Source organism: Micropterus dolomieu, linkage group LG12, assembly GCF_021292245.1.
Source record: "Micropterus dolomieu isolate WLL.071019.BEF.003 ecotype Adirondacks linkage group LG12, ASM2129224v1, whole genome shotgun sequence".
Lineage (NCBI taxonomy): Eukaryota > Metazoa > Chordata > Actinopteri > Centrarchiformes > Centrarchidae > Micropterus > Micropterus dolomieu.
In genome coordinates, this window is record NC_060161.1 from 35,429,295 (window position 1) to 35,442,163 (window position 12,869).

General features: G+C 43.3%; 1 long non-coding RNA gene across 1 annotated transcript; it reads left to right on the plus strand.

The window, feature by feature from the left end:
• Nucleotides 1-9,002: 9,002 nt before the first annotated feature.
• On the plus strand, nucleotides 9,003-11,675 carry LOC123981175. Its single transcript, XR_006827692.1, has 3 exons — nucleotides 9,003-9,047; nucleotides 11,334-11,448; nucleotides 11,536-11,675. It is a non-coding gene; the product is annotated as an uncharacterized LOC123981175 (long non-coding RNA).
• Nucleotides 11,676-12,869: the final 1,194 nt, after the last annotated feature.

Below are 12,869 nucleotides of genomic sequence, written 5' to 3' on the forward strand. Positions count from 1 at the left end.
GGCCAACATTTCTAAAGAATGCTTTCAGCACCTTGTTGAATCAATGCCACGTAGAATTAAGGCAGTTCTGAAGGCGAAAGGGGGTCAAACACAGTATTAGTCTGGTGTTCCTAATAATCCTTTAGGTGAGTGTATATGTATAATTCCACCTACTGAGTAACCCAGAGTTTAACATAATACTAACAACAAAAAAATACAATACTACAATTAAAAAAATGTTTTTACACCTATAAAACAAATGTCCAAATATGAAACACTGCAAGTGACTAAATGCATGTTGGCGTGCTTTTCCTGGAGACTTTAAAACAGATATATTAATATTAACAATGCAAAGTGACATTGTGCATAGATTTCCACTCAGTCTCTGAGTTGTGGTAACTGTTTACTGCTTAACAGTGCTGATTATGAAGTCTCACGGCTGCAGGAAGAAAAGATCTTCTGAATCTCTCCTTCACACAGCGTGGGTGTATCAGCCGGCCACTGAAGGAGCTGCTCAGTGATGTTAGTGACGCATGAAGGGGGTGGGACGAGGTCTCCAACATGGATGAGAGCTTAGCTCTCACTCTCCTCTCTCCCACCACCTCTACTGGCTCAAGTGAGCATCCCGGGACAGAAGCGGCCTTTTTAATCAGGTTGTTTTGTCTCTTCCTGTCGACCGTTGGAATGCTGCTACTCCAGCAGACCACACCAAAGAAGATGGCTGACGCCACCACAGAGACATAAAAAGTCCTCAGGAGTGAACCCTGCACTCCAAAAGACCTTAGTCTCTTCTGGCCTTTCTTGTAAAGGGCGACAACAATGTCTTTACAGTCCAGTTTATTGTTGACCTGAAAACCAAGATACCTGTTGGCAGTCCACAGTCTCAATGTCCACCCCCTGAAGGACAGCAGAGTCATCAGAGAACTTCTGGAGGAAGCAGTCTGAGGTGTTGAAGGTGAAGTCTGCAGTGTAGAGGGTGAAAAGGAATGGTGCCAACACTGTTCCTTGTGATACCCCCATGCTGCAGACCACTGTGTCAGACTGACAGTCCTTAATCCTCATAAACTTTCGTCTGCTTGTGAAGTAGTCCAGGATCCAGGCTGAGAGGGGATGGTCTACTCCAGCATCCTCCAGTTTGTGTCTCAGCAGTGTGGGCTGGATGGTGTTAAAAGCACTGGATAAGCCATAAAACATGATCCTGACAGAGCGTCCAGCTTTTTCCAGGTGGGAGAGGGATCTGTGGAGAAAGTAGATGAGGGCGTCATCCACTCCGATGCCAGGCCGGTAGGCAAACTGCAGCGGGTCCATTGACGGTTTCACCAGGGTACAAAGCTATCCAAGAACGAGTCAAATGTCTTCATCAGATGGGACGTCAGAGCCACGGGTCTGTAGCTTATCATGTCCTTGGGGTGTGGTGTCTTAGGCACAGGAACCAGACATGATGTTTCCTACAGCTGTGGTACTTGCCCCAGCTTCAAGCTCAGGTTGAACATGTAGTGAAGAGTCTCACACAGCTGGTCAGCACAAGACCGAAGGAGCCTTGGACTGATTCCATCTGGTCCTGCTGCCTAACTCATCTTCAGTCTCCTCAGCTCTCCTCTCACCTGGTTAACGGTAAGAGACAGTTCTGTGGTTGGGTGCTCAGAGCTGAGGGTAGCTGTAGTCTGGGGGATGGGATATGGAGGAGTAAGTGTGCTGGAGGTGTGAAAAGGCTCTGAACCAAGTGTCAACGATGGTGCTCGTAAGGAGTGTCTGGACAGAGGGAGGGGCAGATGCCTGGTCAAATCTATTGAAAAAGATATTCAGGTCATTCAGCCATTGATGGTCCACCTCCGGTTGAGGTGTGGTGACTTTATACCCAGAGATGGAATTCAGGCTCCTCCAGACACCTCTGACGTCGTTATTCTGCAGCCGATCCTCCAGTTTCCTCTTAGAGCTGCATTTACCATCCCTGATCATGCTGGACTTTGATTCCTCGCAAACCGAATGCTGCGGAGGCTTAGTGGTAAAAGAGCCTGTCTAGTAAACAGGTGATTGTGGGTTCAACTCCCAGCAGTACCAGGTAGTCAGTGTGCACTCTGCAGGGAACTTTTAAACACCAGAGTTCTGCAAAAACATGACTTTCAAACCAACACTGAACATAATCACAGACCACAAGAAGCCAGAACGGCAAGTTTTCCAAACTACAATAAACTTTGTGTTGGGTGATTATTTCTTTGTTGGAACAATAAACCTTCTACCATTGGAAAGCCTGGTTGTGTCCCTTTTAAATGGGGCCACATTTGTAAGGAACATGCATCTGTGAGATGAGCAGCAGGGCTCAGTATGTGGGTTGGGCCCATGAAAAAGCTGCCAAACCTTCTCTGACAATGCCAAAGAGCTTCTCTTTGCAGCAGACTCTTGTTTGGTGCTGTTGGGTGGACTGAAGTATTGAAGTGTGAAGAAACAAGACATATTTCTTCATTTAACACACAGGAGCGTCAGCAGCGTGTGAAGAAGCATCCACAGCCACAACAGCCTGGCAGCTCCTCATGCTGCTCACCAGCCTGCTCACACACTGCTGTCAAATACTGTCAGAAGAAGACGGCATTACTGGAAGAAGCATTTCTGATTTCAAATGCTGGCTGAAGAATGGGATGCCATCCCACAGCAGTGTGTACCAAGAAGCACTGTTACAACAAAGAAATATTCTACCAAACACACATTTCATCTGTCACTAACTAGCTAGCGTGGTTAGCGCCGCGCACATGTTCAGATCCTAAAAACAGAAGGAGCAACGACACCATCTTCTCCCACACCTGGACTTGAACCCAAACCATCGGGATGGGAACCAGGAGTCCTGACCGCAGGACCATTTGGGCCAACAGCACAAAGAGTTCTTGTTTAATTTGAAAATGATGCAGCTCGACAACCAAATGATTAGAAAGTCAACAGACCAGGAAGTCCATCATCCAGAGTTTCCTCTCTAGACTGATGGAGGTGGATCTTCTGCAGGTTCTTCCTCGCGCTGGTTGCTTGTCTTCACCGGTACTGAAGATGGTCCGGTGGTGAAAAACGCCAACTGGAGATCTGGAGACGTGGGTTCAAACCTTGGCTTGGGCTATCTGAGGTATGTGATAAAACTGTGTGTTTGTGTTCAAAAACCCTAAAATACTTTAAAAAAAAACAACAGAAACATTCAAACCCACTGAATCGCTTGCGTACATTTCTCGTCGTGAATTTCCACCGTTGTCTGACTGCAACACAGCCGACCTTCAAGGAACCAAGGGACAGATAAGTAAGTAAGGTGAGTCCAGCTAGCTGGCTTGATGAAAGCTGGCTAGCTACGTTACTTCTTCATTATATTTTATTTTATCAAAGAAAGAACGTAAGAAAGAAATCATCAAAATAAAACAACTCTAAAAGGTGTGATGTCCCCCTGTGAGACAAAGGTGTGTCCGTGAGGACGTACAAATAGTCTGGCAATCAAGTTTGGGTGAATAAAGGAGAAACCAGCTCCCAGCAGTGGTGAGGAGCATGCTGGGTTTGGTGAATACATTTACCAGGGAGCACTGTCTGCATGTGGAGGTACTGTGGATCAGTGGGTTTAAACTCCTGTTTAGTAAACAGGTGATTGTGGGTTCAACTCCCACCAGTGCCTTCTTGATGAGCTTTTTTACCTGATTGATCTAGCTGAGACATATATTTCTTTATTTTAGTATTTGGGTTTCTAAAGGGGTTTTGTGGTACTAGGGTTTTTAACATGGACATCAGGACATTAAGGAGGCTTTTTAAATTATGTTAAATGTTTTTCAGGTTTTTAGGTGGTATTTTAGGTGGTTTTAAACGCGGGGTTTAAGGCAGTACTAGGGTTTTTAACACAGGGTTTAAAACTGGTACTGTGGGAGGCAAGGGTTGTTGATGTGTGCGCATGTAGAGTCGGCCTCTGATGTCGGTATTAGGATTTTTAACATGGGGTTTATGGTTTTTACAGCAGTATTTAGATTTAAGGAGTTAATGGTGTTAATGGTGATATTTTTAAGGTGGTACTAGGGTTTTTAACATGGGGTTTTAAGTTGATATCAGGACATTAAGGTGGCTTTTTAAATTATTTTAAATGTTTTCCAGGTTTTTAGGTGGTATTTGGGTTTTTAACACGGGGTTTAAGATGGTACTAGGATTTTTAACGCGGGGTTTAAGGTGGTACTAGGATTTGTATCATGTGGTTTAAGGTGGTACTAGGGTTTATAACACAGGTATAAGGCGGTACTAGGGTTTTTAACACGGGGTTTAAGGTAGTACTAGGGTTTTTTAACACGGGGTTTAAGGTGGTACTAGGGTTTGTATCATGTGGTTTAAGGTGGTACTAGGGTTTTTAACACGGGGTTTAAGGCGGTACTAGGGTTTTTAACACGGGGTTTAAGGTAGTACTAGGGTTTTTAACACGGGGTTTAAGGTGGTACTAGGGTTTTTAACACGGTCTGAAGGTGGTTTAACGGTTACAGTTGTTTTAAGTTCACATCGGGATTTTTAAGGTGAATTTTTACCACAGTTTTAAGGTTTTTACGACGGTATTTAGGTTTAAGGTGGTATCAGAAGTTTTAACATGATCAGAAGAAGGAAGACATGGCTGCTACTGTTGTTTTCAGTTCTATGATCACCTCATTGAATGAAGCCCCGGCTGTTGTGACTGTGGGGGGCAAGGCTTGTTGATGTGTGCGCATGTAGAGTCGGCCTCTGATGTCTGACTGGTCAACCAATAGGCAAGAAGTTGACTCCTTGACACTCCGTCCCCTCCTTTCCATAATGAGGCAGACATGTAAAAGGGGGAGACAGAAATAAATACCTTTGGTGGGATTAAGTAGGGTAGAAAATGCAAAGGAAAAATGATATTTATAAAAACTTATAAATAATAACATTTAAAAGAGAATAATTAGTAAACTATTCATAAAATGATAAAGGAAAATAAATAAATAAGCTAATTAAGCTTTATTTATTCACCATGTTAAAGTCTCAGTGTATAATTTAATGAATGCCTAAATTTCTTATATTTCATTTTTGTGGCAGACTTGGTCCTCCATACAACACAGCAGTCTGAGAATAAGCACGGTCCTCTTATTGTGAAAATCTGCTGCTGTTGCTTCCTGCCTGCCTCCATTTCAGGAAACAGCTCACCTGTGGGATTTTCTCTGCAGGTGTGGCGCAGCTTCTTCTCTGCTCCGTGTAAAGGTAATGTAACCGACAGGTTGGACTCTTTAATGCCTCTTTGCTCGTCTTGTTGCAGCTGCTGTTAGCTTGTTGCAGTAAAAACAGCTTGTTAAAGTAACTCTGATTAACAAAGTGAACTAACAGGAGGAACTTGGATCCTCCGTGTTGTGGATATTTGGGCAGCAGTAGACTTCCTTAGCAGTAGACAGTCGGAGGTGTGCACATAACAGGTCTGAGACCAGTGTTGTATTATAATAAAATTTCACACGTCATCAATATGACTGCAACTTTGATTTTCACCGTCAGTGAAAGTTACTTGGTAAGTTGTCCGTCAGGCAGACATGTTCAGTGTAGGTCACAGTGTGTCCATTTAAGTCTGTTGTTTCCCACCTGCTGGAAAAGTGAAGGTTAGCGCTTGCTAACAGATCCCCGGTCTGTAAAGCACGGTTTTGGCTGCAGAGTAACGTTAGCTAAATTAGTAACAGAGTAACGTTAACTAGTTGCGTGTCATTACTACCTAACTTTTTGAGGAATGAGAAGAGCAGGTTGAAGCTAAACTGGTGTCCTGTACACAAACTGTACATCCTGATAGTTAAGTTATATTTCAGTGTCCAGAGGAGTCGGACAACTAGGAAGGACGCTGGTGACCACGGAGGAGCTGAGGCTACTAAAGTAAATCAGGGATGTAAACTAGTCCTTTTAAGCAATTGTGGAGATGTAAGTGTTATTAATGTTGTAGCTGAAAAATACATTTCTTTTGGATTTTAATGTGTAAATAAAATGCTTAGTAATTATCCAGAAATTAAACAGAAAAAAATGCATCAAGATGGATCGCTGCCCTCTGAACTATAATCAAAAACAATCATGAGGTGCCAAGAGATTCTCATTCCTACTGCCCAAACAGTATTCCCATTCAATTACTTTAAAATGTCTTTTATTAGGCTACGTTTTGAGAAGCGGTTGTCTTTAATGGTCCACTGCATCTGTTAGGGCCTGTCCATAGGCTGCCATTCATCTGTGACAACATCTAAGCCTCTTACATGATGTTGGTCGGCAACAGGTCTTCTCTTGAGCGATCTCTCGCCACCCTGAGAATGAGTTTCCTTGATGTAAGTATGTTGTGTTTTTGTGCTAAACTGCAAAATGTTCAAAATTCATACAGATTGTTCATAAAGCGAAGAAACATAAATAAAAGTTGTTTTCCTGCGCAAAATGTGTCACTTTACTTAAAGCAAACAACTACGTGTTATAAGGTAATTAGTTCATGTGGTATTATGTCCACCTGTAATATATTATACAGGGATCAATATTTACACTTAAAGCAAACAAAGACATGATATAAAACTTTACTATAAGCTAAATATTCCATTTTATATCACTAATTGTAAATGGTAACTGAAGTGTATTCATAACGAGGCAGAGTCGGTGGTTATAATGTGTTATGGAACACGGGCGGAGATTCTTGCCGCACATTGATATAAACTGGTATTACTATTAGTTATAAAACATTAACATAATATGTTATGAACTTTGATGTAGTGCCTAATGCATGTTTGTAAGTGATTATAACAATTGTTATAATGTCTCATGTATGCATTATATCATGTTATCAATATATGCATAAGTCATTATAGCAATGACCTTCATAGAAAGTGTTACCAAACTAAATCACAACAGTTATTGTACAACATTTTCAAATATACCAGGCAAATGTCCATATTTTGGCAATATTTACTTTTAAAATGTTGATTGGTAGATATCTATAAAACAGTTCCAAATGACAAAACATTGCAATATTGATAAAAACAGGAGTATTCATCAACATTCCTGTCACCAAAAGCACACCCATGCTTTACAGGCCTGTAGATTGAGAACGGATCCCACAGTGATCGGGGGGGCGGGGCATCAATCGATCTGGCTTGAGCAGACCTTTCATTTGGTACCCTGCATGTCTATATATCTCCAACGGATCGGCCACAAAATGGCAAAAAACACCGTATGTTCTCAAGCGGCATGTTTTCTCTCTGCAGAAAAAGACGCCAGCAGGCAGGCAGCTTGCAGATATTGCACAATAATCAAGATGCCGCCCGCTTAGACTCGGAGCAACAACATCGGTGGGTTTCAGAGTTAAAACGGCGAAAAAAGATTTTTCAATCAGTAATATCGCCCATAGCGGTTGCCTTGGTACCGGGAGGAATTAAAACGGCGGAGAAAAATGTATTTCTAAACGGCCCTGCTCAAACCACGAAATGGTTAGAACAGCGGAGAAATACCTTGTTTCTACACGGCCCTGTTCGAAGCCCCAAATGGTTAGCAGCGGAGAAACCAGTGTTCTACACAGACCTGCTCAACCGGTCAAAACAGCGGAGAGAATCTGCAGTAATTTTGCTCGGCCCTCTTAACTAAGGATCCACGTGTGAGATGGTACAATCAAAATAGCAATCTAAGCTGAAAGTCTAAGAAAAAACAAAGAAAAACAAATGTAATTTTGTACTTTATTTCAGACACCGTTTAAGGACAACGTAGGTCCAACTCTTTTGAGATGGTAGTGGCAACGGTCCGGGCGTGGACGGTCGACCCTCCCGTCTCTTAAGTCAATGAGCTGGAGGCTGAGACACTTTACTCCAGAGTGATCAGTCGCCGGCCGTCTTTGCCAAACCATCCCACTTCTGATACCTAATGTAATGGAAATATGTCCTTTAGTGAGTCTTCTGAAATAAAGAGTCCAATCCAGACGTCTTTTAAATGTTTTATTCTTTGCAAAGGGTCAGACAGACAGACAGAGTGCAGCCAGTCTGCAGAGTGGAAGACAAAGAGTCGGTGTAGAATCAGGTGACTTTATATTACGCTGCTGTCTTAGGGAGGAATGGACCAGCTGTCCTGAGATGAAGGCCTATCATGGACAGTCAGATAAGGAACCTCTCTAACGATCATCTTTCCCATGGGAACCTTCACCCAGCTGCAACATAATAAAAAGCTCAAACACCACACAGTGAAACACTGGTCTATAATAATGAAGCATGCAGGGTGAAACAGGAAAATATCAAATTTCAGTGCTATTTTCCATAAAAGTCAATGTCCAGACGTCTCCACATTTATTTTAAAGATCTCGAGCACGACATGACGACATGAGATGAAATAATATGACTCAAGAAAGCAACAGCGGAGATGCATGGTTTTCTCTGGACATTTCTGTTGGCAAATGATCCTTTATTTATTTGCTTGGCCAACAGGACTCACACTGATTAGGATCAATATGTATTGATGAGGTGATGAGGATTGGTGACAGAGTCCGTATGAGTGTCCGTATTAATATGCGTCTTCATGCTGGTTTCTCTGTGAGTCCCTTTAACAGTTGAACACATCACTGTTGGTGTTCTTATTTAATGACGTGGAAAGAGGAGAGACGCTGAATGGATTTCACATTTTTCTAAATGGCTTCACTTTGTATAATGAGGAATATTATTTCTTCAATCATCTAAAATCAGTGACGTTAGTCTCTTTAGAAAAAAAGTTCACTGAACAGGATTGTTGCACTTTTTCACTTTTGTTTGATAAAATAAAAACTAGGTTACAACTGTAACACAAGAATTTCCTCTTGGGGGTCACTAAAGTATTTCTGATTCTGAGTTAAAGAGACCTCTGCTGGAAGCTAACTACAAACCAACATGTCCTCACCCTCCAGCTCTTTGTCTTTGTACAAACAGAGACTTCATCACAGTTCAGGAACAGATTGATTCATGGTTAACGGTCACGTGCCTCTCTGGCTGGTTCCTGTTTTAAAGTTTCACTTCTCTGGACGCCCTGTTGAAGAAGAAGAAGATATACTTTATTGCTTTATTGTTGCAGCTTCTTTTCTCCACCAGGACCTCCAGCTGAAGGTAATGTCAGCTGCTTGACTTGTTTTCCTGGTTAACAGGAGCTGTGGTTAGCTCAGCTGCGCTTCATTTCACCAAACTCAGAGCTTTACTGGAAGCTCAGGACGAAGGAGGCGGAGACGAGCCGCTGCTCTCCCGCTGTCTGAGCCACTAACTGCTGCTGGAGAACAGCTGTTTGTGTCGGTGAGTGCTGTCAGTAGATTTGCCTGCAGGACTGAATGAAGCTTCTTCACAAAGACAGTCAGCTGATTCTTTATAGATCTGTATTCATTTACATTTATTCATTTAGCTGACGCTTTTATCCAAAGCGACTTACAATTGCTATACATGTCAGAGGTCGCACGCCTCTGGACAACGAGGGGTCAAGTGTCTTGCTCAGGGACACAATGGTGGACGTGTCACAGTGGGAATCTAACCCAGGTCTCCCACTACGCCTTCACCACCCCGTATTCAGTGTCATATTATTCAGATGTGTTGGATTGTCTGTCTGTAGATAAATGTCACATGTCTGCATGGTCAGCTGACCTGCTGTGGTCTGACTAAAAGACATAGCTCAGCAGTTTATTAGAAGAGAACCAGCTGAACACTGAAGCTGTGATCAGAGTTCTCTACAGGAAAGAGAACCACATTTTAACAAATTCATGTTACTATTTATTTTGTTATTCTTAAAGGTGGGAAAAGATGTAATGTTGTTATATTGGAGTCTTAAACCGTGTTGGTGTGAAATAATCACCTGTAGCCTCACAGACTCAGACTTTGAGGCGAGTTCCCGGGACGTCCGTGAGGGCTTAGGGCCGTCCCACTGTCAAATGGTCAAGTGCGCGAGGGCTCTCTCTGACATTTTGAGCCCTTTTTAGACCCTTTTCGTAAGTGGGAATTGCCCACAGTTCATAGCGGTATGATGTGAAACACGGGGGTTACCAGAGAAATATCACGTTATAAGAGAAGAAAAAACAGTAAACAAACAAGCATCAACACCTACGCTGATGTCAGAATTCTTAAAGGTTTTCTTAACTTAAAATGCTGCATAGAACACATGAAGTCAGAGGAACACAATCACCTTATTACACACTTCGTTTATTCAACTATTTATTTTAGTTTTGGCTTAATGATGCTGTTTCACCAACAATAGTGTATTGATTATTGACAGATATGAAATATATTGAAATGTATATTGACATCTCCTCTCTGTAGGGCAAGAGCCTGCAGGACTTAAAAATCAGGCAAAAACATTTTTAAAAAGTGTGCAACGTGTTTCAGCATTGTCACGGTAATGTGATAAAGTGGCAAAGTGCTGTCCTGTTCCTGTTTACAGCATTTTGAGCCCTTTTAGCCTCTTAAACTCAATCCCTTTCCAAGTGACGTCAGTAAAGTCTGTGAGAGTTCAGGGTTAGGGCTTAGGGGGGACATTGGGATTGGGCCCTTTTCTACAGGGACTCTGTAGATGGAGAGATAAAGTGCAGATGTCAGGGGGGAGCTTGTTCCAGAGGTTTGGGCCAGCAACAGCGAAGGCCCACAGCCAATCAGTGGAGGAGCAGCTGATGGCAGCTTCCTCTGCCTCACGCTGCTGTCTGACTGCATTCAGCTGCCACTGATATGAAACAGAAACTAGCAGCCAATCAGTGGAGGAGCAGCTGATGGCAGCTTCCTCTGCCTCACGCTGCTGTCTGACTGCATTCAGCTGCCACTGATATGAAACAGAAACTAGCAGCCAATCAGTGGAGGAGCAGCTGATGGCAGCTTCCTCTGCCTCACGCTGCTGTCTGACTGCATTCAGCTGCCACTGATATGAAACAGAAACTAGCAGCCAATCAGTGGAGGAGCAGCTGATGGCAGCTTCCTCTGCCTCACGCTGCTGTCTGACTGCATTCAGCTGCCACTGATATGAAACAGAAACTAGCAGCCAATCAGTGGAGGAGCAGCTGATGGCAGCTTCCTCTGCCTCACGCTGCTGTCTGACTGCATTCAGCTGCCACTGATATGAAACAGAAACTAGCAGCCAATCAGTGGAGGAGCAGCTGATGGCAGCTTCCTCTGCCTCACGCTGCTGTCTGACTGCATTCAGCTGCCACTGATATGAAACAGAAACTAGCAGCCAATCAGTGGAGGAGCAGCTGATGGCAGCTTCCTCTGCCTCACGCTGCTGTCTGACTGCATTCAGCTGCCACTGATATGAAACAGAAACTAGCAGCCAATCAGTGGAGGAGCAGCCGATCTTTTTCCAGGAGAAATGATGGAAAGGAGGATTTGAGCTGATGTGCAGATTAATGATTTGTGTTTCCTCTCCAGGTGAAAGTGGATGTGAGTTGAGCAGCATGAGTCAGTGTGAGGACAGAGAGGAGGGAGTCCCTCCCTCTAAAAGCACTCTGTGTGGGGAACATGACAGCCAGACCAAAGCTCAGAGGTGAGATGAGGATCTCTAACTGTCCAGGACTCAAATCACTCCACCATCATTATTCACTCTCAAAGCTCTGTGTGTGTTGTGTTGAAGCCCAGAGCAGCAGCAGGGACCGGACTCTGCTGGACCTGGACCTGAGCCCAGCTGTGTGTCCTTCAACAGTGACCGGTCAAATCCTCGCCATATTAATTTTAAAGGACGACAACCCTCTGCTGGACCTGGACCTGGACCTGGACCTGGACCTGAGCCCAGCTGTGTGTCCTTTAAGAGTGACCAGTCAAAGGGTGCTCATGTTAATTTTAAAGGAGGACATGTGTCTGACAGACAGTGAGTATCTGTCAGTATTAAACAGTGTTGGCCAATCAGAGCTAAATGTTCATGTCTCCCTCCTCATGTTGCTCCCTGCTGATGTTTGTCCTCATTAAATCCAGTCTGACCAGTTGTCCTTCTAATGTCCATGTTCTCCTAGAATGATGATGAAGGTCAGAGCCAGATTAGGATTAAAGGACAGGTCCACATGTTTTCCAGTCTGTCCCTAAACAACACTGTCATGCCCATATGTCCACTGAAAGAGTTGTTGGTGGCTGGAATTGTTCCTCCTGTGCACACTGGCCCTGAAGAGATCTCTTCCTGATGGGGTTTCAATGGAAGTGATGGAGGACAGAGTCCACAGTCCTGCTTCTGTGTAGAAAGACATTGGAAAGTTCAGCTGAGGACAATATGAGGCTTCAGCAGTCTGAGTTCCACATTTACATTTACTCATTTATCCAAAGAGACTTACTGTACATTTGAGGAACAACATACAAGCATCAACAGAGCATCAAATACTGCACGAGATCTCCAGCTGACAATACATACTAGAGCAATAATAATGCTAATAAGAGCTAATAGCACATAGAATCACAAAGAGCTTTATGGGCCAGTAGTTTTTTACACGTACGAGGAATTAGCTTTGGTGATGAGGTGCTACACGTAGACAAACATACAGTTGACATAAATAAATGTAGAAATATATAAATATGGAATAAACAAATGCAAGTTGTATAAGAATAAGAAAAGAATAGAGGAAAAATAATCCAACTGTTTGCAGATAAAGAACAACATGAGATATTTACATGTGCAATATTCCAGGTTTGTGTTGTGCAGACGCATCAGTGGGGTAAATACCCAGGGAGAGAAGTAAGAGTTAACAAAAAAGTGCCATCAATACAAGATAATTGTAAGGGGATAGAAGAAGAAGAGCACAGGCAGTGCATGTTAGAGGTTAGAGGTGTTATAAGAGGAAGTGTTCTCTGCAGAGTTTCCAGGAGCTTCTTGAAGTCAGAGAGGGACGCCCCTGCTCTGATGGCGTGCGGTAGCTCGTTCCACCATCGTGGTGTCACAGATGAGAACAGGGACTGGGATTGCTTTGTGTGAAGGGATGGCAG